The 27,642-nt window shown below is 48.7% G+C and overlaps 1 protein-coding gene across 2 annotated transcripts in view; it reads left to right on the top strand.

The window, feature by feature from the left end:
• Positions 1–1,433: 1,433 nt before the first annotated feature.
• Positions 1,434–27,642, top strand: part of MPV17L2 (MPV17 mitochondrial inner membrane protein like 2) — a 38,364-nt gene continuing 12,155 nt past the window's right edge. For both annotated transcript variants that reach the window (XM_069216919.1, XM_069216920.1), the window contains exon 1: positions 1,434–1,553. The gene's annotated coding sequence lies outside the window, so the exon portion shown is untranslated. The remainder of the gene's footprint in view (positions 1,554–27,642) is intronic.

A 27,642-nucleotide genomic window follows, 5' to 3' on the forward strand; every position in this document is an offset into this window, starting at 1 on the left:
CACAAAGGGACGCATGACCCAATGCTCGCGCGCGTGCCTCCCTTTCCTCCTCTGCCCCCGCTTCCTCCGTCTTGGGGGCCCCCCCCGGCCTTTATCCCCCCCCACAGTATTTCCCCTCTTTCTCTTTCTTTCTTTTCTCTTTTCTGTTTTTTTTTTTTTTTTCTTTCTTTCCAATGCAACAGGATGCTTTAATATGATGCCCAGTCAGGACTATTCCCCCCCCTGCTCCAGCCCGTGGCAACACGTTCTCTCTGGCAGTGGCGCGGAAGTGGGCGAAGTACAACATAGCCCAGTCATGGTACATAAGCCGTCTAGGGTGATGTGATGAACGAACCTGTTGCAAATGTTATTCTTATTGACAGCTTTCACTTGTGTAATTTTGTTGTGTGATAATAAATAATAAAAACACATTTAAAAAAAAAAAAAAAATGACGAGTTAGACCCTGCTTGATCAGCTTTTGTCCTAGCGACGTGAAAGAATCTAAAGCTGTTTTGCAGAGTGAATATTGTCTTGTGACATGTGGAAATACACGATTTTAAACCTGCTCTGTGTGGAAGAATGTATTTTTCTGCATGGCAAGCTAATGACTTAAGTTGTTTTTCACAACAGCACGTGACTGGGGCTATGGTCCGCTCTTTAGTATAAAGGCCAACAGACCTGATTCGGGCAAGCGACTCCCACATTTTAATTTTATTTCCAAAAGATTTTTATTAAGGGTTTATACAGATAGACAGCAAAAACAATATATAAATGGAACATAATTAAAGAAGTATAAACATAATGGATCGTCCATATTGCAGTTCGGTAAAGAAATACAGATTTATATTCAGTGAACAGATTGATTTTGGGAGAATACATGGATTTGTAGTGTAAGAGTGGTTGTGTCTAAGACACGGAAGTCACGGATAGCAAAATTAGAGGAGTTGGTCAGTGGGATATGGGGAGTCACGATTTTTTAAGCGAAAAATTAATTCATTTTAGCTGCGTCCCGTCTGGACCGTCTTTGCCTTAATGCATGTCGATGAGGAAAATGATTTCACTGGATTAAAAAAAAAAAAAAAAGTCCTCTTTCTTGCTTCAAAACGTTGTTGTTGTGTGCGTTTGCCATTTATTTGAAAGGTTTGCTTCAACGTGGAAGCATCAGATTGGGAGCTATGTTCCTCGCCCGCAGAGGGCCCTACTTCTAGGCGCTCGGAGGCGGAGCGACTAAGAGGGGCGGGGCCTAACTTTACATTAAACCCCCGGGGGCGTCGTTGGGTTAGGAATGGGTGCCCCATTGTACCCCGAAAACCCAAGCGGCGGCTCCTCCGTAGCCAGAGAGGTCATATCCGGGATAACGCGTCCTACTTTTCCGGGGCGGGACTTTCTCGTTCCTTTACCGTGTGCGGGCTGACGGCAGCGGCACGCGGACGCAGCACTTCCTGGTTCCGCCCCTCGGCAGTCGCTCCCGGCAGGCGAGCTCTCCTATTGGCTCTCCCCGCTTTCAGTCTTCTCTAGTTTGACAGTCGGAAGTGGCGGGGAGCTGACACGGGTGTTCACCGGGAGACGGGAGGTAAGTGGTGTGACCCGGCAGCGCCCGGGGATGGACGTGTTTACACCTGGCTGCAGCGCCTAAAGACGCCTCGTCAGGGATAGCGAGCGCTATACAAATGCAACTTATAACACGCACATGTGCGCTACTAGAATGCCGCACTTGGGATTCACGGCGCTTATTGTTTTTTTTTTTTTATGTCCTATGTTAGGTTTATTTGTATTTTCTGCGCTTTCTGCTCATCTTTCATGCATGCCCATCCTGCCTTCCATAAGGGTGCGCTCCATTGCTTTTGTTAGCGGGTTACACATTTTGTTTGCGGTGTTACAAAAGCCTTGTGTCATGATTTTCACTGTTGTGTAGTGCCGACCACCCCTGTTCTCGCTTCGTAGCGCATTCTGTATCTGGGTGCCCTTTTACGTGAATCTGGGAAGACAATCCATAGGATTGGAGGAACCACAGCTCTCCAGTTTCTCATGCCATGTGTGCGTAGCTCCGCCAGTCCAGGTTTTTGCTTTGCATTCTGGGATTTGTCGTTCTGTTTATCTCATTGTAAAGTTAGTGCTGCAAGCCACAAAAAGAACCAACTTTAACTGTGTGAGATGTTCTCCTATGCACCTGACAAACCCGAGAGCTCCGGACCATTTTTTGAAAATTACTATTTTATTTCTGTTTGTTTGATGGAGAGGCCGTGCAGTCTTCATAGTCACAGGGAGAAGGTAAGCAAAGCATGGAGGCACACGAGAGACAAGGGGTCGGGGGGAGCGCGAGACAGGATAACGGGGAGGGGGGTGTCCTGACGTAGGCTTAACATCTTACATTACACATTTTACACGGTTAACATGTGCCAGTGCTCTTAGACAGCTGTTTCATAATCGCTTCTATTTAACAACATTAACACCGTCATTTTGTCCCCGTTACCGGATTGCTGTTTTCTTCGTAAGGAAAGATACAGTCTCTTTTTCAAAAGGGATTTTGTATAGCAATAGGACGCTGCCTGAAAAGGTTGTTTGCTGACTCCATTGAAGTGTTAATACACATTGCACACATCTTTCTCAATTCAGTTATGTGTCAAAGTAAATAAGAATTGTACCTACCTTCTTACTTGAAACTTCAAATGAACTTTTTAGGATATAACGATATGAATTTAATATCACCCACAACCCATGTTTATGGGTGATACAAATACCAATGACAGAGCCCTGAGCAGAAATATATTTTGCTGTCACCGGGTGCGTTTGAATGTTTAGCGCTCAAAGCCTGCTGTTATGTCACAAGAAAATGGCGCATGTGTACCTTTTCTGGTTTGTTTGAAGAGAGTGATGCATTTGCCAAAGAGAACATTACTGCACCTTTTTATGTTTGCAGGACACTGTGTAGGTGGTTTGCATAGACTGCCCTGGTCGGTGCAAACAGCGTGATCCTTGCTAATTTGTCCTTTATGCCTGTATGTATAGTTTTACCTTTTAATAACATTTTGTGCCAGATCTACTAGAAAGTGGCGCATCGCTCTAGATGCACCACTTTTCTTGCTCCGGCCTGCCCCACCTAGCGACACTATGGTTGCGCCATATTTACAACGCAGCGCACCAATGAATCAATCAGTGCTTGTAAAGCGCAGCTACTCACCTGTTGGGGTCTCAAGTCGCAGGGGGAGGAGGGGGATAGCGTATACTGGTGATGGGTTTAAAAAAGCCATGTCTCGCCATGCTGGTGAGGGAGGTGGTTTGTCTGATGTGGATGAGTAGGGTGTTCCAGGCGGTTACTGCCAGGTAGGAGAAGGAGCGCCCTCCTGTTCTGGTTTTCCTGAAGCGCGGTACTTCTGCGAGAGAGAGCTGGGCTGAGCGCTGGGCCCTATGGGGTACGTGGAAGTTTAGTCGCTGCTTCAGATAGTATGGTCCGGTGTTGTGGAGGGCTTTGTGTGCGTGGGTGAGGATTTTGAAAGTGATTTTTTTCTCTATGGGGAGCCAATGCAGTGTATGTAGATGTTGTGCGATGTGGCAGTGTCGGGGTAGGTCGAGGACCAGTCTGGCTGCGGCATTCTGGATGTTTTGCAATTTGCGGGTGAGTTTTTTTGTTGATTCCGGCGTAGAGTGCATTGCCGTAGTCTAGTCTGCTGGTGATGAGGGCGTGTGTGATGGTCTTTCTATGTTGTAGGGGGATCCATTTGAAGGTTTTGCATAGGAGGGGGAAGGTGCGGAAGCAGGTGGAGGTGATTAAGTTGATTTGATGATTCATGCTGAGGTCGGGGTCCAGGATGATTCAGAGGTTGTGGGCTTGGCTGGCAGGGGTGGGTGGAGTTTCTGAGGGTGGGTGGCCACCAGAAGTTGCTCCATGCATTGGTTGAGGGTCCATGATGAGTACTTCTGTCTTGTTTGTGTTAAGTTTAAGGCAGCTGTTTTTCATCCAGTTTGCAACTGCTTTCATGCCTTCATGGAAGTTGCGTCTGGCCTTGTTGGGTTCATTGGAGAGGGGGAGGATGAGTTGGGTGTCGTCGGTGTAGGAGATGTTTATTCCATAGCGTCTGACGAGGGTGGCTGTAGGAGGCTGGCCTGGCTTGTAGTGGGTACCAAGGGGTACTTACACTCTGTACCAGGTCCAGTTATCCCTTATTAGTGTAGAAGAGGTGTTTCTAGCAGCTTAGGCTGATATAAGGTAGCTATAGTAGAGCAGCTTAGGCTGAACTAGGAGACATGCAAAACTCCCACTATACCACTGGTGTTGTAGGAGGCTGGACTGGCTTGTAGTGAGTACCAAGGGGTACTTACACCTTGCACCAGGCCCAGGTATCCCTTATTAGTGTAGAGGGGTGTCTAGCAGCTTAGGCTGATAGAAAAGGTAGCTTAGCAGAGCAGCTTAGGGTGAACTAGGAGACGAGTGAAGCTCCTACAGTACCACTAATGTCATATGCACAATATCATAAGAAAACACAATACACAGATATACTAAAAATAAAGGTACTTTATTTTTATGACAATATGCCAAAAGTATCTCAGTGAGTACCCTCAGTATGAGGATAGCAAATATACACAAGATATATGTACACAATACCAAAATATGCAGTAATAGTATTAGAAAACAGTGCAAACAATGTATAGTTACAATAGGATGCAATAGGGACACATAGGGATAGGGGCAACACAAACCATATACTCCAAAAGTGGAATGCGAACCACGAATGGACCTCAAACCTATGTGACCTGGTAGAGGGTCGCTGGGACTATTAGAAAATAGTAAGGGTTAGAAAAATAGCCCACCCCAAGACCCTGAAAAGTGAGTGCAAAGTGCACTAAAGTTCCCCAAAGGACATAGAAGTCGTGATAGGGGAATTCTGCAGGAAAGACACAAATCAGCAATGCAACAACGATGGATTTCCAGTCGAGGGTAACTGTGGAACGAGGGGACCAAGTCCAAAAGTCACAAGCAAGTCGGAGATGGGCAGATGCCCAGGAAATGACAGCTGTGGGTGCAAAGAAGCTGCTACTGGACAGTAGAAGCTGGAGATTCTGCAGGAACGACAAGGGCTAGGAACTTCCCCTTTGGAGGACAGATCCCCCACGCCGTGGAGAGTCGTGCAGAAGTGTTTTCCTGAAGAAAGACCGCCAACAAGCCTTGCTAGCTGCAAATCGTGCGGTTAGTGTTTTTGGATGCTGCTGTGGCCCAGGAGGGACCAGGATGTCGCCAATTGCGTCTGGGGACAGAGGGGGCGTCGAGCAAGACAAGGAGCCCTCTCAGCAGCAGGCAGCACCCGCAGAAGTGCCAGAAACAGGCACTACGAGGATGCGTGAAACAGTGCTCACCCGAAGTCGCACAAAGGAGTCCCACGTCGCCGGAGGACAACTTAGGAGGTCGTGCAATGCAGGTTAGAGTGCCGTGGACCCAGGCTGGACTGTGCAAAAAGGATTTCCGCCGGAAGTGCACGGAGGCCGGAGTAGCTGCAAAAGTCGCGGTTCCCAGCAATGCAGTCTGGCGTGGGGAGGCAAGGACTTACCTCCACCAAACTTGGACTGAAGAGTCACTGGACTGTGGGAGTCACTTGGACAGAGTTGCTGGATTCAAGGGACCTCGCTCGTCATGCTGAGAGGAGACCCAAGGTACCGGTGATGCAGTTCTTTGGTGCCTGCGGTTGCAGGGGGACGATTCCGTCGACCCACTGGAGATTTCTTCGGAGCTTCTAGTGCAGAGAGGAGGTAGACTACCCCCACAGCATGCACCACCAGGAAAACAATCGAGAAGGCGGCAGGATCAGCGTTACAGAGTTGCAGTAGTCGTCTTCGCTACTTTGTTGCAGTTTTGCAGGCTTCCAGCGCGGTCAGCAGTCGATTCCTTGGCAGAAGGTGAAGAGAGAGATGCAGAGGAACTCGGATGAGCTCTTGCATTCGTTATCTAAGGAATCCCAAGAGACAGAGACCCTAAATAGCCAGAAAAGAGGGTTTGGCTACCTAGGAGAGAGGATAGGCTAGCAGCACCTGAAGGAGCCTATCAGAAGGAGTCTCTGACGTCACCTGGTGGTACTGGCCACCCAGAGCAGTCCGGTGTGCCAGCAGCACCTCTATTTCCAAGATGGCAGAGGTCTGGAGCACACTGGAGGAGCTCTGGGCACCTCCCAGGGGAGGTACAGGTCAGGGGAGTGGTCACTCCCTTCCCTTTGCCCAGTTTCGCGCCAGAGCAGGGCTAAGGGGTCCCTGAACCGGTGTAGACTGGCTTATGCAGAAATGGGCACCATCTGTGCCCATGAAAGCATTTCCAGAGGCTGGGGGAGGCTACTCCTCCCCTGCCTTCACACCATTTTCCAAAGGGAGAGGGTGTAACACCCTCTCTCAGAGGAAGTCCTTTGTTCTGCCATCCTGGGCCAGGCCTGGCTGGACCCCAGGAGGGCAGAAGCCTGTCTGAGGGGTTGACAGCAGCTGCAGTGAAACCCCAGGAAAGGCAGTTTGGCAGTACCAGGGTCTGTGCTACAGACCACTGGGATCATGGGATTGTGCCAACTATGCCAGGATGGTATAGAGGGGGCAATTCCATGATCATAGACATGTTACATGGCCATATTCGGAGTTACCATTGTGAAGCTACATATACGTAGTGACCTATATGTAGTGCACGCGTGTAATGGTGTCCCCGCACTCACAAAGTCCGGGGAATTGGCCCTGAACAATGTGGGGGCACCTTGGCTAGTGCCAGGGTGCCCACACACTAAGTAACTTAGCACCCAACCTTTACCAGGTAAAGGTTAGACATATAGGTGACTTATAAGTTTCTTAAGTGCAGTGTAAAATGGCTGTGAAATAACGTGGACGTTATTTCACTCAGGCTGCAGTGGCAGGCCTGTGTAAGGTTTGTCAGAGCTCCCTATGGGTGGCAAAAGAAATGCTGCAGCCCATAGGGATCTCCTGGAACCCCAATACCCTGGGTATCTCAGTACCATATACTAGGGAATTATAAGGGTGTTCCAGTAAGCCAATGTAAATTGGTAAAATTGGTCACTAGCCTGTTAGTGACAATTTGAAAGAAATGAGAGAGCATAACCACTGAGGTTCTGATTAGCAGAGCCTCAGTGAGACAGTTAGTCATAACACAGGTAACACATTCAGGCACACTTATGAGCACTGGGGCCCTGGCTGGCAGGGTCCCAGTGACACATACAACTAAAACAACATATATACAGTGAAAAATGGGGGTAACATGCCAGGCAAGATGGTACTTTCCTACACAACCCCCCCCCCCCCCCCAAACGAAGGACAATAAGACTAGCCATGACCTGATGAGTCTTCATTGTCTAAGTGGAAATATCTGGAGAGTCCATCTGCATTGGAGTGGCTACTCCCAGGTCTATGTTCCACTGTATAGTCCATTCCCTGTAGGGATATGGACCACCTCAACAATTTAGTATTTTCACCTTTCATTTGCTTTAGCCAAAGTAGAGGTTTGTGGTCTGTCTGAACAATGAAGTGAGTGCCAAACAGGTATGGCCTCAACTTCTTCAGTGCCCAGACCACAGCAAAGGCCTCCCTCTCAATGGCGGACCAACGCTTTTCTCTAGGGGTCAACCTTCTACTAATAAAAGCTACAGGTTGATCCTGGCCCTCAGAATTAAGTTGTGATAGGACTGCCCCTACTCCTAATTCAGATGCATCAGTTTGGACATATAATTTTTTATAGTAACAAGGGCTTTTCAGGACAGGTGCAGAGCACATGGCTTGCTTCAGCTCCTCAAAAGCTTTCTGATAGTTTGCTGTCCATAATACCTTTTTAGGCATCTTTTTGGATGTGAGGTCATTAGGAGGGGCTGCAATGGAGCCATAGTTCTTAATGAACCTCCTGTAATACCCAGTGAGGCCTAGGAAGGCTGTCACCTGAGTCTGAGTAGTAGGGGGAACCCAGTCTATAATAGTTTGGATTTTCCCCTGAAGTGGTGCAATCTGTTCCCCACCAACAAGGTGTCCCAGATAAACCACCTTCCCCTGCCCTATCTGGCACTTTGAAGCCTTGATAGTGAGGCCTGCCTTTTGCAGGGCCTCTAAAACTTTCCATAGGTGGACCAGGTGATCATCCCAACTGGAGCTAAAGACAGCTATATCGTCCAGATATGCTGCACTAAAAGCTTCCAGCCCTTGCAGGACTGTGTTCACCAACCTCTGAAAAGTGGCAGGTGCATTTTTCAATCCAAAAGGCATTACTGTGAATTGGTAATGGCCTCCAATGGTTGAAAATGCAGTTTTAGGTTTAGCATCTTCTGATAATTTGATCTGCCAATACCCTGCAGTCAAATCAAAAGTGCTTAGATACTTGGCAGATGCCAGTGTATCTATGAGCTCATCTGCCCTGGGTATAGGGTGAGCATCAGTTTTGGTTACCTGGTTGAGACCTCTGTAGTCAACACAACCGCATTTCTTTCTTTCCATCCTTGGAATGAGTTTTTGGTACAAGTACCACAGGAGAAGCCCATGGACTTTCAGAGTGCTCAACCACTCCCAGTTCTAACATTTTCTGCACCTCTTGCTTTATGCAGTCCCTGACATGGTCAGGCTGCCTATAGATTTTACTTTTGACAGGCAAGCTGTCTCCAGTATCTATAGTGTGCTCACACCAAGAAGTGGTACCTGGCACAGTAGAGAAGAGTTCAGAAAACTGACCCAGGAGATTTATGCAATGGTCTTTCTGCTCAGCAGTAAGACAATCAACCAAAACTACACCCTCCACAAGAGCATCTTGTTCTGTGGAAGAGAAGAGATCAGGTAGAGGATCACTGTCTTCTTCCTGTCCCTCATCAGTTGCCATGAGCAGGGTGAGATCAGCCCTGTCATAGTAGGGTTTAAGGCGATAGACATGGAGCACCCTAAGGGGACTCCTGGCAGTGCCTAAGTCAACTAAGTAGGTGACTTCACCCTTTTTCTCAACAATTGTGTGGGGTCCACTGCATTTATCCTGGAGTGCTCTTGGGGCCACAGGCTCCAAGACCCACACTTTCTGCCCTGGTTTGTACTGAACCAAAACAGCCTTCTGGTCATGCCATTGCTTTTGGAGCTCTTGGCTGGCCTGAAGGTTTTTACTGGCCTTTTTCATGTACTCCGCCATCCTTGATCTGAGGCCAAGTACATAATCCACAATATCTTGCTTTGGAGCTTTTAAAAGTTGTTCCCAACCCTCCTTGCCAAGTGTTAGTGGACCCCTAACAGGGTGTCCAAAGAGGAGTTCAAAGGGGCTGAAGCCCACTCCTTTCTGGGGTACCTCCCTGTAGGCAAAAAGGAGGCATGGTAACAGGATATCCCATCTCCTGCGGAGTTTTTCAGGGAGACCCATAATCATACCTTTGAGAGTTTTGTTAAATCTCTTCACCAGTCCATTTGTTTGTGGATGATAGGGTGTAGTGAACTTGTAAGTCACACCACACTCCTTCCACATGGCCTTTAAGTAAGCAGACATGAAATTGCTTCCTCTGTCTGATACTACTTCCTTTGGGAAGCCCACCCTAGAAAATATTCCCAGGAGGGCCTTTGCCACTGCAGGTGCTGTAGTGGTCCTTAAAGGAATTGCTTCAGCATATCTTGTGGCATGGTCCACTACCACTAAGATAAACCTATTGCCTGAAGCAGTAGGAGGGTCAAGGGGGCCAACTATGTCAACCCCTACCCTTTTAAAGGGAACCCCAACCACAGGCAGTGGGATAAGGGGTGTTTGGAGTGCCACCTGTCTTGCCACTGGCTTGACAGGTTTCACAGGACTTACAAAATTCCTTTGTGTCCTCTGACATTCTAGGCCAATGAAACAAGGGAACAAGCCTGTCCCAAGTTTTCATTTGTCCCAGATGTCCAGCTAGGGGAATGTCATGGGCTAGAGTTAGGAGGAACTTTCTGTACTCCTGAGGAATCACTAACCTCCTGGCAGTTCCAGGTTTAGGATCCCTTGCTTCAGTGTACAAGAGGTTGTCCTCCCAGTAAACTCTGTGAGAGTCACTGACATCCCCATTAGCTTGTTTGACAGCTTGCTGTCTTAGACCCTCTAGTGTGGGACAGGTTTGCTGTGCCATACTCATCTCCTCCCTGGCAGGCCCCCCTTCACCCAAAAGTTCAGCAGTGTCTGCTTCCAGCTCCTCTGGTGTAGGTTCTGCACAGGGTGGAAATTCTTCTTCCTCAGAATTAGAATCCACTGTAGAGGGAGGGATAGTAGGAAGTGCTTTACTTCTACTAGCCCTAGCTTTAGGGAGCACTTGGTCCATTGTTCCAGGATCCAAGTTTCCCTGTCCTTTTTGCTTTTTGGCCAGAGCCCTGGTTAAAGCAAAAATATGCCCTGGGATGCCCAGCATTGCTGCATGGGCCTCCAACTCCACATCTGACCAAGCTGATGTCTCCAAATCATTTCCTAGTAGACAGTCTACAGGTAAATCTGAGGCTACCACAACTTTCTTTGGACCAGTAACCCCCCCCCAGTTTAGATTTACAACAGCCATGGGGTGACTCCAGGGTCGGCGGGAGCACCGCTGACAGACCGGCGGTGCCCCGCAGGGCATTCTGACCGCGGCGGTTCGGCCGCGGTCAGATGCGGGAAACCGGCGGTCTCCCGCCGGTTTCCCGCTGCCCTGCAGAATCCTCCATGGCGGCGGAGCGCGCTCCGCCGCCATGGGGATTCTGACACCCCCTACCGCCATCCTGTTCCTGGCGGGTCTCCTGCCAGGAAGAGGATGGCGGTAGGGGGTGCCGCGGGGCCCCTGGGGGCCCCTGCAGTGCCCATGCCAATGGCATGGGCACTGCAGGGGCCCCCGTAAGAGGGCCCCACAAAGTATTTCAGTGTCTGCTATGCAGACACTGAAATACGCGACGGGTGCCACTGCACCCGTCGCACCCCTGCAACTCCGCCGGCTCCATTCGGAGCCGGCATCCTCGTTGCAGGGGCATTTCCGCTGGGCCGGCGGGCGCTCTTTTGGAGAGCGCCCGCCGGCCCAGCGGAAATGTATGAATGGCCGCCGCGGTCTTTTGACCGCGGTGCGGTCATTTGTCGGCGGGACCTTGGCGGGCGGCCTCGGCCGCCCGCCAAGGTCTGAATCAGGCCCTAAGTGTGTTGTTGTGAGCATCGGTTACTTGGTACTGGTGACCAAGTAGGTGTTCAGGGTGGACCAGTTTCTCTATGACCATAGTCACACTGGCACCAGTGTCCCTGTAGGCCTGAACCTCAACACCATTTATTAGGGGTAGCTGCTTGTACTTATCCATGTTAAGGGGACAAGCAACTAAGGTGGCTAAATCAATAGCCCCCTCAGAGACTAACACAGCCTCTGTGGTCTCCCTAACAAGACCAACCCCAACTAAGTTACCAAAAGTGAGCCCAGCTACTCCCTTTGATTGGCTATTAGTAGGTTTGCTCCCACCACCACTGCTATTAGTAGGGACACTAGGTGTAGCAGTAGGGGTTGTGGTGGTAGGAGGCTTGGTGCTTTTCTTTGGACAACTGGGATCTGTTGTCCAATGGCCTTTTATTTTACATAAATAGCACCATGGTTTATTTTCTTTGTTTTGATTAGAAGAGGATTTGGGCCCACCACCCCCACCAGAGTGTTTTTGTGGGCCTGATGAAGACTTATTTTTAGATTTGTCCCCACCCTTGTCAGAAGACTTACCATCCTTCTTCTTGTTGCCATCTTTGTCACCCCCTGTATGAACTTTTCTGTTCACCCTTGTTCTGACCCATTTGTCTGCCTTCTTTCCCAATTCTTGGGGAGAGGTCAGATCAGAGTCCACCAGGTACTGGTGCAACAAATCAGACACACAATTATTAAGAATATGCTCTCAGGATCAAGTTATACAGGCTGTCATAATCAGTAACTTCACTGCCATGTAACCACCCCTCCAAGGCCTTCACTGAATGGTCAATGAAATCAACCCAGTCTTGTGAAGACTCCTTTTTGGTCTCTCTGAACTTTATCCTGTATTGTTCAGTGGTTAAGCCATAACCATCCAGGAGTGCATTCTTAAGAACTTTGTAATCATTGGCTTCACTTTCTTTCACAGTAAGGAGCCTATCCCTACCTTTTCCACTAAATGATAGCCATAGGATAGCAGCCCACTGCTTTTGAGGGACATCCTGTACAGCACAGGCCCTCTCAAGTGCAGCAAACCACTTGTTAATGTCATCCCCCTCCTTATAAGGGGGAACTATCTTATGCAGATTCCTGGAATCATGCTCTTTTGCAGGATGACTATGGGGAATACTGCTGCTGCCACCATGGGTTTCTAAACCCAACTTCTGTCTTTCCTTCTCTACTTCTAAGGTCTGTCTGTCCAAATCCAGCTGTTGCTTCTTGAACTTCAGTCTGGTTTGTTCCACTCTCAATCTATTGAGCTCCCTTTCTAACAATCTGTCATCAGGGTGGGTGGGAGGGACATGTCTTGAAACAGAAAGTATGATGAGAATGGACAGAAGGAGACCTGTCCCTTACAGAAGGCACCCTAACAGCTTGGTTAACAGAAACATCACTTCTACTGTGGTGAGAATGAATGCTCTTGCTATGATGTGAGACAACACTATCTGTATGGTGTGACTCAACCCCAGTACCAACTATGCTAGACTGTCTAGTAATGGGCAGGCTATGAAGTTTCTTTCCTGAATCTTTTCCTAGGGGGGTCCCTGGATCAGATTGGGAACCATTAGCTACTTTTTCAACAGATGGGGCCCTTTTGGCCTTATCTTGTTCTCTAAGCATGTTAAGCAATAATTCCAAGGAAGGATTCTTCCCTACACTCAAACCTCTTTCTATACAGAGACTCCTTGCTCCTTTCCAGCTAAGGTGGTCATATGCAAGTTTGGACAGATCAACATTTTGGCCTGTGCCAGACATTTTTTTAGAAAGAGTTTAAGTGATAGAAAAAGAGAAAAAAGTTTTCAGAACTTTTAGAACGACAGAAAAAAAAACCTTTTAAAACTTTTAAGAACTTTTAGAAAGTTTAGAGGTACTTTTCAGCACTTTAGAAAAGAGGTGAGAAAAGAAATGCAAAACTTTTTGGTTAGGTGTACATACACTGAACTTGTTTTGTATATTTTTCTCTTATGAAAAGTACAATGACAAAAGTGGTAAGTAATCTCAAAGCACGTATCCCACCACTGCACAACCAATGTAGGAGGCTGGACTGGCTTGTAGTGAGTACCAAGGGGTACTTACACCTTGCACCAGGCCCAGGTATCCCTTATTAGTGTAGAGGGGTGTCTAGCAGCTTAGGCTGATAGAAAAGGTAGCTTAGCAGAGCAGCTTAGGCTGAACTAGGAGACGAGTGAAGCTCCTACAGTACCACTAGTGTCATATGCACAATATCATAAGAAAACACAATACACAGATATACTAAAAATAAAGGTACTTTATTTTTATGACAATATGCCAAAAGTATCTCAGTGAGTACCCTCAGTATGAGGATAGCAAATATACACAAGATATATGTACACAATACCAAAATATGCAGTAATAGTATTAGAAAACAGTGCAAACAATGTATAGTTACAATAGGATGCAATGGGGACACATAGGGATAGGGGCAACACAAACCATATACTCCAAAAGTGGAATGCAAACCACAAATGGACCCCAAACCTATGTGACCTGGTAGAGGGTCGCTGGGACTATTAGAAAATAGTAAGGGTTAGAAAAATAGCCCACCCCAAGACCCTGAAAAGTGAGTGCAAAGTGCACTAAAGTTCCCCAAAGGACATAGAAGTCGTGATAGGGGAATTCTGCAGGAAAGACACAAATCAGCAATGCAACAACGATGGATTTCCAGTCGAGGGTACCTGTGGAACAAGGGGACCAAGTCCAAAAGTCACAAGCAAGTCGGAGATGGGCAGATGCCCAGGAAATGCCAGCTGTGGGTGCAAAGAAGCTGCTACTGGACAGTAGAAGCTAGAGATTCTGCAGGAACGACAAGGGCTAGGAACTTCCCCTTTGGAGGACGGATCCCCCACGCCGTGGAGAGTCGTGCAGAAGTGTTTTCCTGAAGAAAGACCGCCAACAAGCCTTGCTAGCTGCAAATCGTGCGGTTAGGGTTTTTGGATGCTGCTGTGGCCCAGGAGGGACCAGGATGTCGCCAATTGCGTCTGGGGACAGAGGGGGCGTCGAGCAAGACAAGGAGCCCTCTCAGCAGCAGGCAGCACCCGCAGAAGTGCCAGAAACAGGCACTACGAGGATGCGTGAAACGGTGCTCACCCGAAGTCGCACAAAGGAGTCCCACGTCGCCGGAGGACAACTTAGGAGGTCGTGCAATGCAGGTTAGAGTGCCGTGGACCCAGGCTGGATTGTGCAAAAAGGATTTCCGCCGGAAGTGCACGGAGGCCGGAGTAGCTGCAAAAGTCGCGGTTCCCAGCAATGCAGTCTGGGGTGGGGAGGCAAGGACTTACCTCCACCAAACTTGGACTGAAGAGTCACTGGACTGTGGGAGTCACTTGGACAGAGTTGCTGGATTCAACGGACCTCGCTCGTCGTGCTGAGAGGAGACCCAAGGTACCAGTGATGCAGTTCTTTGGTGCCTGCGGTTGCAGGGGGACGATTCCGTCGACCCACTGGAGATTTCTTCGGAGCTTCTAGTGCAGAGAGGAGGCAGACTTACCCCCACAGCATGCACCACCAGGAAAACAGTCGAGAAGGCGGCAGGATCAGCGTTACAGAGTTGCAGTAGTCGTCTTCACTACTTTGTTGCAGTTTTGCATGCTTCCAGCGCGGTCAGCAGTCGATTACTTGGCAGAAGGTGAAGAGAGAGATGCAGAGGAACTCGGATGAGCTCTTGCATTCGTTATCTAAGGAATCCCAAGAGACAGAGACCCTAAATAGCCAGAAAAGAGGGTTTGGCTACCTAGGAGAGAGGATAGGCTAGCAACACCTGAAGGAGCCTATCGGAAGGAGTCTCTGACGTCACCTGGTGGCACTGGCCACTCGGAGCAGTCCAGTGTGCCAGCAGCACCTCTGTTTCCAAGATGGCAGAGGTCTGGAGCACACTGGAGGAGCTCTGGGCACCTCCCAGGGGAGGTACAGGTCAGGGGAGTGGTCACTCCCCTTCCCTTTGTCCAGTTTCGCGCCAGAGCAGGGCCGGTGTAGACTGGCTTATGCAGAAATGGGCACCATGTGTGCCCATGAAAGCATTTCCAGAGGCTGGGGGAGGCTACTCCTCCCCTGCCTTCACACCATTTTCCAAAGGGAGAGGGTGTAACACCCTCTCTCAGAGGAAGTCCTTTGTTCTGCCATCCTGGGCCAGGCCTGGCTGGACCCCAGGAGGGCAGAAGCCTGTCTGAGGGGTTGGCAGCAGCAGCAGCTGCAGTGAAACCCCGGGAAAGGCAGTTTGGCAGTACCAGGGTCTGTGCTACAGACCACTGGGATCATGGGATTGTGCCAACTATGCCAGGATGGTATAGAGGGGGCAATTCCATGATCATAGACATGTTACATGGCCATATTCGGAGTTACCATTGTGAAGCTACATATAGGTAGTGACCTATATGTAGTGCACACGTGTAATGGTGTCCCCGCACTCACAAAGTCCGGGGAATTGGCCCTGAACAATGTGGGGGCACCTTGGCTAGTGCCAGGGTGCCCACACACTAAGTAACTTAGCACCCAACCTTTACCAGGTAAAGGTTAGACATATAGGTGACTTATAAGTTACTTAAGTGCAGTGTAAAATGGATGTGAAATAACGTGAACGTTATTTCACTCAGGCTGCAGTGGCAGGCCTGTGTAAGAATTGTCAGAGCTCCCTATGGGCGGCAAAAGAAATGCTGCAGCCCATAGGGAACTCCTGGAACCCCAATACCCTGGGTATCTCAGTACCATATACTAGGGAATTAGGGGTGTTCCAGTAAGCCAATGTAAATTGGTAAAATTGGTCACTAGCCTGTTAGTGACAATTTGAAAGAAATGAGAGAGCATATCCACTGAGGTTCTGATTAGCAGAGCCTCGGTGAGACAGTTACTCATAACACAGGTAACACATTCAGGCACACTTATGAGCACTGGGGCCCTGGCTGGCAGGGTCCCAGTGACACATACAACTAAAACAACATATATACAGTGAAAAATGGGGGTAACATGCCAGGCAAGATGGTACTTTCCTACAGGTGTCATATGCACAATATCATAAGAAAACACAATACACAGATATACTAAAAATAAAGGTACTTTATTTTTATGACAATATGCCAAAAGTATCTCAGTGAGTACCCTCAGTATGAGGATGCCAAATATACACAAGATATATGTACACAATACCAAAAATATGCAGTAATAGAAAAAGGAAGTAATGCAAGCAGTGCAAAGTTACAATGTATTGCAATAGGAGCACATAGGTATAGGGGCAACACAAACCATATACTCCAAAAGTGGAATGCGAATAACGTATGGACCCCAAACCTATGTGAGCTTGTAGAGGGTCGCTGGGACTGTAAGAAAACAGTGAGGGTTAGAAAAATAGCACACCCAAAGACCCTGAAAATTTGGTGTAAAGTGCACCTATATTCCCCAGAGAGCACAGAAGTCGTGATAGGGGAATTCTGCAAGGAAGACCTACACCAGCAATGCAACCAAAGTGGATTCCTGGACGAGATTACCTGTGGAACAAGGGGACCAAGTCCAAGAGTCGCGACAAAGTCGAGAGTGGGCAGATGCCCACGAAATGCCAGCTGAGGGTGCAAGGGAGCTGCCACCGGATGGTAGAAGCTGTGGATTCTGCAAGAACGACGAGGGCTAGAAACTTCCCTTTTAGAGGATGGATGTCCCACGTCGTGTAGAAGCTTGCAGAGGTGTTCCCACGCAGAAAGACCGCAAACAAGCCTTGCTAGCTGCAAGGGTCGCGGTTAGGGTTTTTGGATGCTGCTGTGGCCCAGGAGGGACCAGGATGTCACCACTTGGGTGAGGAGACAGAGGAGGCGCCCAGCAAGTCAGGGAGCCCTCACAGAAGCAGGCAGCACCCGCAGAAGTACCGGAACAGGCACTTGGAAGAGGTGTGAACCGGAGCTCACCCGAAGACACAAAAGGGAGTCCCACAACGCCGGAGGACAACTCAGGAGGTCGTGCACTGCAGGTTAGAGTGTCGGGGACCCAGGCTTGGCTGTGCACGAAGGAAATCCTGGAAGAGTGCACAGGAGCCGGAGCAGCTGCAAATCACGTGGTACCCAGCAATGCAGTCTAGCGTGGGGAGGCAAGGACTTACCTCCACCAAACTTGGACTGAAGAGTCACTGGACTGTGGGAGTCACTTGGACAGAGTTGCTGAGTTCCAGGGACCACGCTCGTCGTGCTGAGAGGGGACCCAGAGGACTGGTGATGCAGTCTTTTGTTGCCTGCGGTTGCAGGGGGAAGATTCCGTCGACCCACAGGAGATTTCTTCAGAGCTCCTGGTGCAGAAAGGAGGCAGGCTACCCCCAGAGCATGCACCACCAGGAAACAGTCGAGAAGGCGGCAGGATCAGCGATACAAGGTTGCAGTAGTCGTCTTTGCTACTTTGTTGCGGTTTTGCAGGCGTCCTGAGCAGTCAGCGGTCGATCCTTTGGCAGAAGGTGAAGAGAGAGATGCAGAGGAACTCTGATGAGCTCTTGCATTCGTTATCTAAAGAATTCCCCAAAGCAGAGACCCTAAATAGCCAGAAAAGGAGGTTTGGCTACTTAGGAAGGAGGATAGGCTAGCAACACAGGTAAGAGCCTATCAGGAGGAGTCTCTGACGTCACCTGCTGGCACTGGCCACTCAGAGCAGTCCAGTGTGCCAGCAGCACCTCTGTTTCCAAGATGGCAGAGGTCTGGAGCACACTGGAGGAGCTCTGTGCACCTCCCCTGGGAGGTGCAGGTCAGAGGAGTGGACCCTCCCCTTTCCTTTGTCCAGTTTCGCGCCAGAGCAGGGCTGGGGGATCCCTGAACCGGTGTAGACTGGCTTATGCAGAGATGGGCACCATCTGTGCCCATCAAAGCATTTCCAGAGGCTGGGGGAGGCTACTCCTCCCCAGCCCTGACACCTTTTCCAAAGGGAGAGGGTGTAACACCCTCTCTCTGAGGAAGTCCTTTGTTCTGCCTTCCTGGGCCAAGCCTGGCTGGACCCCAGGAGGGCAGAAACCTGTCTGAGGGGTTGGCAGCAGCAGCAGCTGCAGTGATACCCCGGGAAAGGCAGTTTGGCAGTACCCGGGTTTGTGCTAGAGACTCGGGGGATCATGGAATTGTCTCCCCAATGCCAGGATGGCATTGGGGTGACAATTCCATGATCTTAGACATGTTACATGGCCATGTTCAGAGTTACCATTGTGACGCTGTACATAGGTAGTGACCTATGTACAGTGCACACGTGTAATGGTGTCCCTGCACTCACAAAGTCCGTGGAATTTGCCCTGAACGATGTGGGGGCACCTTGGCTAGTGCCAGGGTGTCCACACACTAAGTAACTTAGCACCCAACCTTCACCAGATGAAGGTTAGACATATAGGTGACTTATAAGTTACTTAAGTGCAGTGGTAAATGGCTGTGACATAATGTGGATGTTTATTTCACTCAGGCTGCACTGGCAGGCCTGTGTAAGAATTGTCAGATCTCCCTATGGGTGGCAAAAGAAATGCTGCAGCCCATAGGGATCTCCTGGAACTACAATACCCTGGCTACCTCAGTACCATATACTAGGGAATTATAAGGGTGTTCCAGTATGCCAATGTGAATTGGTGAAATTGGTCACTAGCCTGTTAGTGACAATTTGGGAAGCAGAGAGAGCATAACCACTGAGGTTCTGGTTAGCAGAGCCTCAGTGAGACAGTTAGGCATCACACAGGGAACACATACATATAGGCCACAAACCTATGAGCACTGTGGTCCTGGCTAGCAGGGTCCCAGTGACACATAACAAACATACTGACAACATAGGGTTTTCACTATGAGCACTGGGCCCTGGCTAGCAGGATCCCAGTGAGACAATGAAAACACCCTGACATATACTCACAAACAGGCCAAAAGTGGGGGTAACAAGGCTAGAAAGAGGCTACTTTCTCACAGTGGCTAGCGGGGCCATGTAGACATTGAACAGCGTGGGGCTGAGGGAGGATCCCTAGGGCACTCCGCAGGTGGTGGGTGTGGGGTCTGCGAGGAAGGGGGTGAGTCTCACTCGTTGCGTTCTGCTGGAGAGGAACGTTTGGATCCAGTCGCGGGCCTTGTCTCTGATGCCGGCTTTTTGGAGTCTTCTTATCAGCGTGTGATGGGAGACTGTGTCGAAAACTGCAGAGAGGTCTAGTAAGATGAGTGCCGCTGTCTCTCCCTTGTCCAGTAGGGAGCGGATGTAGTCTTTTGTGGCCAGAGGGGCTATTTCGGTGCTTTGGTTTGACCTGAATCCGGATTGGGAGATGTCGAGGATGTTGTGGTCTTCTATAAACGTGGTGAGTTGGCTGTTGACTGCTTTTTCAATGACTTTCGCAGGGAATGGAAGTAGGGAGATGGGCCTGTAGTTTTTGAGGTCGGTGGGGTCTGCTGAGGGTTTCTTGAGGAGGGGGTTGATCTTGGTTTGTTTCCAGTCATCGGGGAAGGTGGCGGCAGCTAGTGAGCGGTTGATTGTGAGGCAGAGCTTGGGGGCGATGGTGTCTGCAGCTCTGTTGAAGATGTGATGGGGGCACGTGTCCGTGGGGGTCCTGGAGTGTATGGACTTCATTGTTTTCAGCGTATCCTCGGTGGAGGGGAGTTTCCAGGTGGAGATTGTTGGTGTCTGGGTTTGGTAGACGGGTTTGTGCGTGTAGGTTGTCCTTGTTGAAACTGTCGTAGATGGTCTTGATTTTGTGGTGGAAGTAGGTGTTGAGTCTGTCGCAGAGGTCCTGTGAGGGTGGAATGTCCGTTGTTTCACTGTTGGGTTGGGTGAACTCCTTGATGATGCTGAAGAGTTCCTTGCTGTTGTGTGCTTCTGAGGAGATTCTGTCTTGTATAGCCTTCTTTCTGGTGTTTCTGATGAGTTGGTGGTGTGCAGTGGTGGTGGCATTGAAGTTGCTGTGGGCTTCTGGGGATTTGGTGTTTCTCCAGATTTTCTCAAGGCGGCAACAGGTGCGTCTCAATTCTTGGAGTTCGGGGATGAACCAGCTGGCTGTCTTTGCGGGGGTGTTCTTTTTGAGGGGAGGCTATGGTGTTGGCGCATTCGGTGATTCATTTATGGAAGGTGCGTGCTGCGGTGTTTGGGTCGTCGTTGTGTGCGAAGTTGGGGGTGAGCTGATCGTCAGTTGTTCTTGTCCAGTTTGTATGCGATGGTTGGAGTTGGGGGTCTGGTGATGGTGGGTGTGTTGAAGGTGAAGTGGATGCATCGGTGATCTGTCCATGGGAGTTCCGTAGTGTGGTTGAAGGTAGAAGAGGTTCCTGTAGTGAAGATTGGATCGAGGGTGTGTCCTGCTGAGTGTGTTGGCTCTGTCACGATCCGTCGGAGTCCTATGTTGTGGAGGTTGTCTAGGAGGGATGCAGTGTTGGGGTCTTGTAAATTCTCGGATTGAGGTCTCACAGCAGGGTGTAGTTGGTGGCTGGAATGGCATGTGCGTAGATGCAGTCCGGTGATGGAGACTGCGAATGGTGTGCGAGGTCTGGGGGGGAGAGGGGGGCATAGATGATAAGCTTGAGTAGCTTGAAGTGGAGGTGTTCCATCAGGTTTGTGGATTCTTCGGAGTGTGTGGTCAGGCGGAGGTTGGACCTGTGGATGATGCCCCCCCACCCAAGGGCAGCTGGGGTGGTCTTTCCGGGCGATCTTGTATCCCTGGGGGATGGCGATGTCCGGGCCTGAGGTGGCGTTGGTCCAAGTCTCAGTGAGGAATGCGAAGTCCGGGGTGGTGCTGTCAAGGAGGTCCCAGATTTTGGTGGTGTGTTTATGGAGAGAGCGGGCGTTTAGGAGGATGCACCTCAGGGGTTTTGGGTTCGGGGAGTTGTTGTGGGTGGGTTGAGCTGGGTCCTGGGTCTTGTTGGTGGTGCAGGTCTGGCAGCAGCGGAGGCAGCTGAAGGGACCGTATGTGTTGCCTGGAGATGCTTGATTGCAGTTGTTGTTGCGTCCTGGGTTGAGTGCGATCAGTTTTGCTGATGTGTAGAGGTGGCAGGACCAGGGTCCTGGTGCCGGTTGCGTACAGGTCATGGATGGGCGCAGACGGGCTTGCCTTAGGTGCGCCCGCTGCGCATGTCTGCCATTAGGTAGGGAGGAGAGGACAGCTGGGTAGGGGGGAGCAGGAAACTGCACAAAAAAAGCAGGTGGGGATAGAGAGTGAGAGAGAGGAGGGGGACGGGACAGCAGCGGCAAGGAGTGAGAGAGGGGGGAGAGTGAAGAGAGAGCGGAGTGAGGGGAAGAAAAGAGGAAGAGAGGGAAAAAAACGTAGAAAGCGCAAAAAAGGAAAGGCAAAAAAAGGAACAGCACCCAAATAATAAAAAGAGGAGAAAAGAGGTAGAGGGCAGCCCAGCAGAAGAGCAGAGCTCTCCCACTAGACACCAGGGATGAGGCCCAGGCTGAAGCCTGTGGGTAGAGGAGGGCCTCGAACCTCTGACAGATGGTGCTTGTTTCCACAATAGAGTCATAATTTATACCGCTGCTGTGGCGCTATACTGGATTCGTGCCATAAATTGTGGCGCTAGTAAAGCAAAGCACTAGCGAGGCCCATAGGTTACTATGGGCCCATCACTTTAACGCTGGCCCCGAGCAGGCTTTAAAAATGACGGAAAAAAAGTTGCAGTGAAATCTTGTTGATTTCACTGCGTCATTTTTTTTTTTTTGCAGCCTCCTTGAGTGAGAACACCCTTCTTGCATACATTATACCTAGCGCATGTATAAAGTGGCACAAGGGGTTACAAAGTGGCGCAATGCTACCATTGTGCCACTTTGTAAATATGGTGCAGGGGCATGGCCTCCTTAACGGCACATTAGCATTCTCTGATTTGTTGTCTGTAATTCTTCATATGCGTCCATGGAGGAGGCTGTCATTATAGTCCTTTTTTCTATGTCTATGACCGCTGTCAAGTAGTCCTGTTTTTATGTCAATGGTTGCTGCAAACTGTAGTGCTACTTCTACATCTATGACCTGTCCTGGTTTTATGTTTTGAGAATTTGGTCACCTTAGTCATATGGAATATCTTCAGTCAGTGATGGTCTTTAAGCAACAGCATGTTGCAACCTCAAACTTGTAGTTCTCCTTTAACATTGTAAATATGCACTCAAAACACTAGAAACTGCTGTTGCCTAAAAGAAACAGGAACAATATAACTTGTAACACATGATGTGGAAGAACCTCTTGCTAGCCATGGTTCCCCAGCTCAGATGTTCTGGTTTCGTCCCATGACTTATGCTCTCACTTCCACTTTTCTGTCTTACTTTATATCAGTATCTTCATTATAATCTGCTGTTGCATACATTCACTTTCATTTTGATACTTTTTTCCATCCTGTTCACTTTTCTTCCTGTCTTTCTTTTCTTCTTTAACATATTGTTTGTATTTCTCTTTTTCAGTCATTTTTATTGGGTAATAAATTGCATTCATCGATATCACTGGAGAAATGTACCGGACAGAAAAACACTCTGAATTGAAAAGAAAATAATCATATATCTTTAAACATGCATGTAGTGCCACAATCAGTACTCGCTTAGTTTTTTCTTTTCTTATTCATATCTGTTCTTTCCAAATGCATCCTCCGTGTCATTGTCTAATGGTCCCCTGTCCTCCTTGAATAAATCAATTTAGGTTCTTTCTGTTGTGTTGCTTTATCTCTTATGCTTTCTTGTGTGGCTTTCGCTTTTAATTCAGTATCGCTCTCTTGCTTTGGTTTTTCTCATGTTGCCTTTTCTCTCTCATCATTTTCTGTCCTCTATATCAGGCTTTCACTCTCTTGTGTTGATTTCTTTTTCATTTGGCGCAGAGTTTTCATTTGGTTGTGTTTATCCCACTTCGGAGTGTGTTTTAACCATGAGATAGTGGTGACTTTGCACAGCCATTCTGTTCACCTTGGCTCTTATTGTAAATTCAAGCTCCCTGTCATTCTGAAATTGAAAGCATGGTCATAGTTCGTTTCCACAAATCATGGTAAGGAACACTTGCATCCAGATCTGGTTTTAACACCAAAAATGAAACATTTCCTAGAAAAGTTGCAATTCTATTAAGGACACGGAGGCGAGGATCATGCACGCCTTTCTTCCCTTTTAATATCACAGCAAGTTCAAACAAACAACACTGTAAAACACTACATATCCGATGAGTCCAATAGAACATTCCCATGGTAACCATAAACCGATAGTAACACTGTCCGAATGCCCACATAAATGCGGGTCAGCTGCAGTCCTTCCTCTTCTTCACTGTAGGAGGTTAAGTTCAAGCGACCTTAATCCGTTTTGGAGTCAGACCCTAGAATGCAAACAAAATATTAAGTATCCTGAAACATTACCAGATAAAATCAGGGCAAATCATTCTGATTACCAAAGACAAATCCTAGCAACGTTGCAGTCTTTAAAGGATATGTATAGAGAAAAAACTGATATACACTACTCGCTTGTTATCGAGAAATAAAGTAATCTCAGAAAAATTATTCTTTAAACCAGTAGTTTGTGAAATAATATTATTGTCTGTAAATTATAAAGTACTCCTTTAATAATCCTCACTTGAAGTGTCTTAGCCTCTATGTAGATCACAGAACAGGTTTAGGTTTGAAACATAATTTTTTAAAGGTGGATTCTGATGACCAGTCCGCCGCGTTCATAATATCTTCACGCTTGCCCTCTTCCTGTACTGCCTTAGAAGCCATGGCGCCTCTGGTAGAGTGCACACCAATAAGGCAAATATCGATAACAGCCTCTGTCATAATAGATCTTTCCCACCTGGCAATAGATGGGGAAGAAACCGCCTTGTATGTCTTCTTGATGGCAATTAATTCTTTCATACCTGGTGGTCTTATTTCCGTCATCATTCCCTCGTACGCCATGAGGCATCTGACCACCCAGAGCTTAGGATGACTTTCAAACCTAGGATAGGATACCGACCTGGTATTTGTTTTGTTCTGCCTGGATATAGTAAATGTAACCCCCTCTGAGATGAATACTCTCGCTGTGATGTCGGGGGCCCGAAAGTCTGAGATTCTCTTGTAGGATATGAGGCATAAAAGCATGGCCAATTTGGCTGATATCTCCTTCCTAGTAAGTATTGGCTTATTCTGCCGTTCCGAGAGGAGATGAAGAACACTAGTGACATCCCATAATGCGAAGTGTCTGGGTTCCGGGGGCCCAGACATTCTGAAACCTTTAAGTAATTTACATCCCTAAGGATGTTCCCCCACTGGAATATTGTTGATAGGAAAGTGTCCTGCCCAGATGGCTGACCTGGAAGAATTAACTGTGAGATAAGCTAGACCTGATTTGTATAGGTCTGCAAGGAAATTTATTATGTGTAGAATTGAGACCCCCACGTTATCCAGGTGTCTCTCCTTACACTAACAGGACCATCGGTTCCAGGTCGATTTATATCTTTTGGTCATGCCTCGTGCCCACGCCTGTCTGATGAGATTGTCAGCCTCCTCTGAAAATCGGATGTCTTGCCATCGTCCCCTGAAATTCTCCAGGCCATCAGGTTCAAGTGGCCTTTCATTACTTGAGGGTAAGGGCGTCGGGAAGGATCCCGGAGGATCCCCTGTGACGATGGCAAACCAAGCGGCTCCATCCATGACAGCTCCAGCAGTATGGGGAACCATGCCTGCGATCTCCAAATCGGGGTGATGAGTACCAGAGATGCTCTCTGTCTGTGGACTTGAGCCACCACTCTGGGGATCAGAGGAAAAGCATAGGTTTTCCCCGATGTCCAATCTTGGAGGAAGGCATCCACTGCTGCTGCTCCCGGGTCTGGTCTCCAGCTGAAATACCTGGGAAGGTGCGCATTCAATTTGGAAGAGAAGAGGGCCCCACCGTTCCATTAGTGCGTGGAAGACTGACGGATCCAGTTGCCAATCGCTGAAATCCTTGCGATGTCTGGAATTCCAGTCTGCAACCATGTTCTAGGAACCCGGAAGGCATTCCCCCATCACCAAGATCTGTCACTGGAGGCAGTAGTGCCAAAAGTCCTTGGCTAATTCTGCTGTGGCTCTGGAGCGGGTGCCCCCCAGTCTGTTGAAAGTCTGGACCTCTGTCGTATTGTCCATCCTCAGTGTTACACAGCATGAGATCTTGTTCTGTGTAAGGGATTGGATCTCAATGGAACCTGCAAGAAGTTCCAGGCAGTTGATGTGCATACTCAACCCCTCCTGTGTCCACTGGCCTCCCATGGAGATCTCTCCACATCTGGCATCCCAGCCTAGTTGGCTGGCATCCGACTCTATGATCAGGTACGATAGAGAACCGAAGATCGATCGCCCTTTCCATGCCTCCATATGGTCTATATGGTCTATCCACCAATGAATCTCCATTCTGGCTGCTGTGCATGTGCCACTAGTTCCGAATACGTAAGGCTACTCCTCAGATGGGATGCTTTCAGCCGTTGAAGAGCCCTGTAGTGCAGGAACCCTGGAAAGGTAGCTTGGATCGAAGAAGACAATCTAGCTATCCTTGCAAGTTGTCAGAGATATATACTGTCTCTCCTAAACACTTTGAGAAGCTTCTTCTTGATCTTGATGATCTTCAGTTCCAGAAGTTCCAACATAGCTGAAGTGGTGTCTGTCGGGAAACCCAGGAAAGTCATTGACTGAGATGAAGTCATTTCCGATTTCTTTCCCTTGATGACAGACCCGAGGTCCTGTAGAAGCACAATAGTTGTGGTTGGTTGTGAGATTGATCCAACAGCAGGATATCGTCAAGATAGATGATCAACCTGATGCCCTGTGACCGTAAGGTCTCCACAACAGATTTCAGGAGCTTTGTGAAGCACCATGCAGCCGAGGAGAAGCCGAATGATAGAGACTGGAACTCATAGATCCGATTCCTCCATTTGAATTGCAGGAAGCGAGAATGAGCTGGAAAAATGGGAATCATCAGATAGGCATCTTTGAGATCTAGGTGAACTAGCCAGCTGCCCTGAAGGAGAAGGTTCCTTAGGAAATGAATGCCCTTCATTTTGAAGTGGTGGTCAACCAACCACTCATTGAACAACTTTAGATTTATAACTGGTCAGAATCCCTTGTCCTTTTTTTTTTTTTTTTTTTTTTTTTTTTTTTCTCTTTTCACCAGGAATAGGTTGCTCAAGAAACCCCTCGGATGAAGACTCGTCTGTTTGATAGTTGCCTTGGAGAGCTGCTCCTGCACCTCTGTGTCAATCAAATCTGACTCCTGTAGGGAAAAGCATATTGGGCGTGGTTTCACTTTCTGACCTGGAGTTCCGTAAAATTATGTGAAAGCCTTTGACTGTCTCCAGCACCCACGGGGCCAAAGTTATCTGGGCCCATCCGTGGGCCAACGACCTCAGTCTCCCTCCCAGTTTTGGAGGGGAAAAAAAGGTACTGCTTATCGTTGATGCCTCCTGGGACAGTAGCTCCTCCTCTGGTAGCTCGGTTGAGCCTACCCTACACGCCTCCCTGTTTGGGGAAGAAGGTGCCATATCGGCCATCATTCCTCCTGTTGTTTTGGCGGGCCTTCCCTCTAAAACAAAAAAAAAATCAAAATCACGGTTTATAAAGCGCAACTACTTACTCATAAGGGTCTAAAGGCGCTAAGGGGGTTTGTTCTCTGAGCTTCAGTTGAATAGTCCGCTTTTCAGGTCCTTCCTGAATTGAGGAAGCAATGGTGACTGCCTGAGGTGCAGGGGCAAGGTATTCCAGCTCTTTGCTGTGTGGTAGACAAAGGAATTTCGACCAGCCGAGGCCTTCCATATGCGGGATACGGTGGCTAGTGGTTATTGAGTGGAGAGGTCTGGTGGAGTAGAAGGTGATGCAGTGGTTGAGGTTGGCGGGTCCTAGGTAATGGAGTGCCTTGTAAACTTGGACTAGGAGTTTGAAGTTAATTCTTTTCTTGATAAGAAGCCAGTTGAGGTCTCTTAGGTGATTGGAGATATGTTTGTGGTGTGGGATGTCCTGGATGAGTCTGGCAGATGCGTCTTGGATGTGCTGTAGCTTTTTCAGGTTCTTCTGGGTGGTAATGGCGTAGAGGGCGTTGCCATTGGTGAGTCTGCTGGTAACCAGGGTTACAGTTTTGCGGCAGTCCTTTGGGGTCCATTTGTAGACCTTTCAGAGAAGTCGGACTGTGTGAAAGCAGGAGGATGAGACTGAGTTGACTTGGTGGGTCATAGTGATCAATGAGTCCAGGATGAAGCTGAGGTTGCATGCGTGGTTTGTTGGGGTGGGGTGCCGAGGGTTGATGACCACCAGAAGTCGTCCCAGGCTGATGTGGATGCTCCCAGAATGAGGATCTCGGTCTTGTCGGAGTTGAGCTTGAGGCAGCTCTTCTTCATCCAGGCGGTGATGGCTTCCATCCCGTTATGGAGGTTCTTCTTGGCAGTAGTGGGGTTTCAGTCAGTGAGGTGATAGCTGGGTGTCGTTGACGTAGGAAACGGTGTTCAGCCCATGGTCCTGCAGGGCGGCTTTCCTGGTGACTCTAATGATTTAGTGGGATTTGGTAGTAGCTTTGAAGGCCTCAAAATCTTCCGGGGACTTGCTGTAACTCCTTCTTTTCTCTAGCCATCTGCAAGTGCGCCTGGAGTCCTGGAGTGCGGGGATT

This window comes from Pleurodeles waltl, chromosome 12 (genome assembly GCF_031143425.1).
Source record: "Pleurodeles waltl isolate 20211129_DDA chromosome 12, aPleWal1.hap1.20221129, whole genome shotgun sequence".
Taxonomy (NCBI): domain Eukaryota; kingdom Metazoa; phylum Chordata; class Amphibia; order Caudata; family Salamandridae; genus Pleurodeles; species Pleurodeles waltl.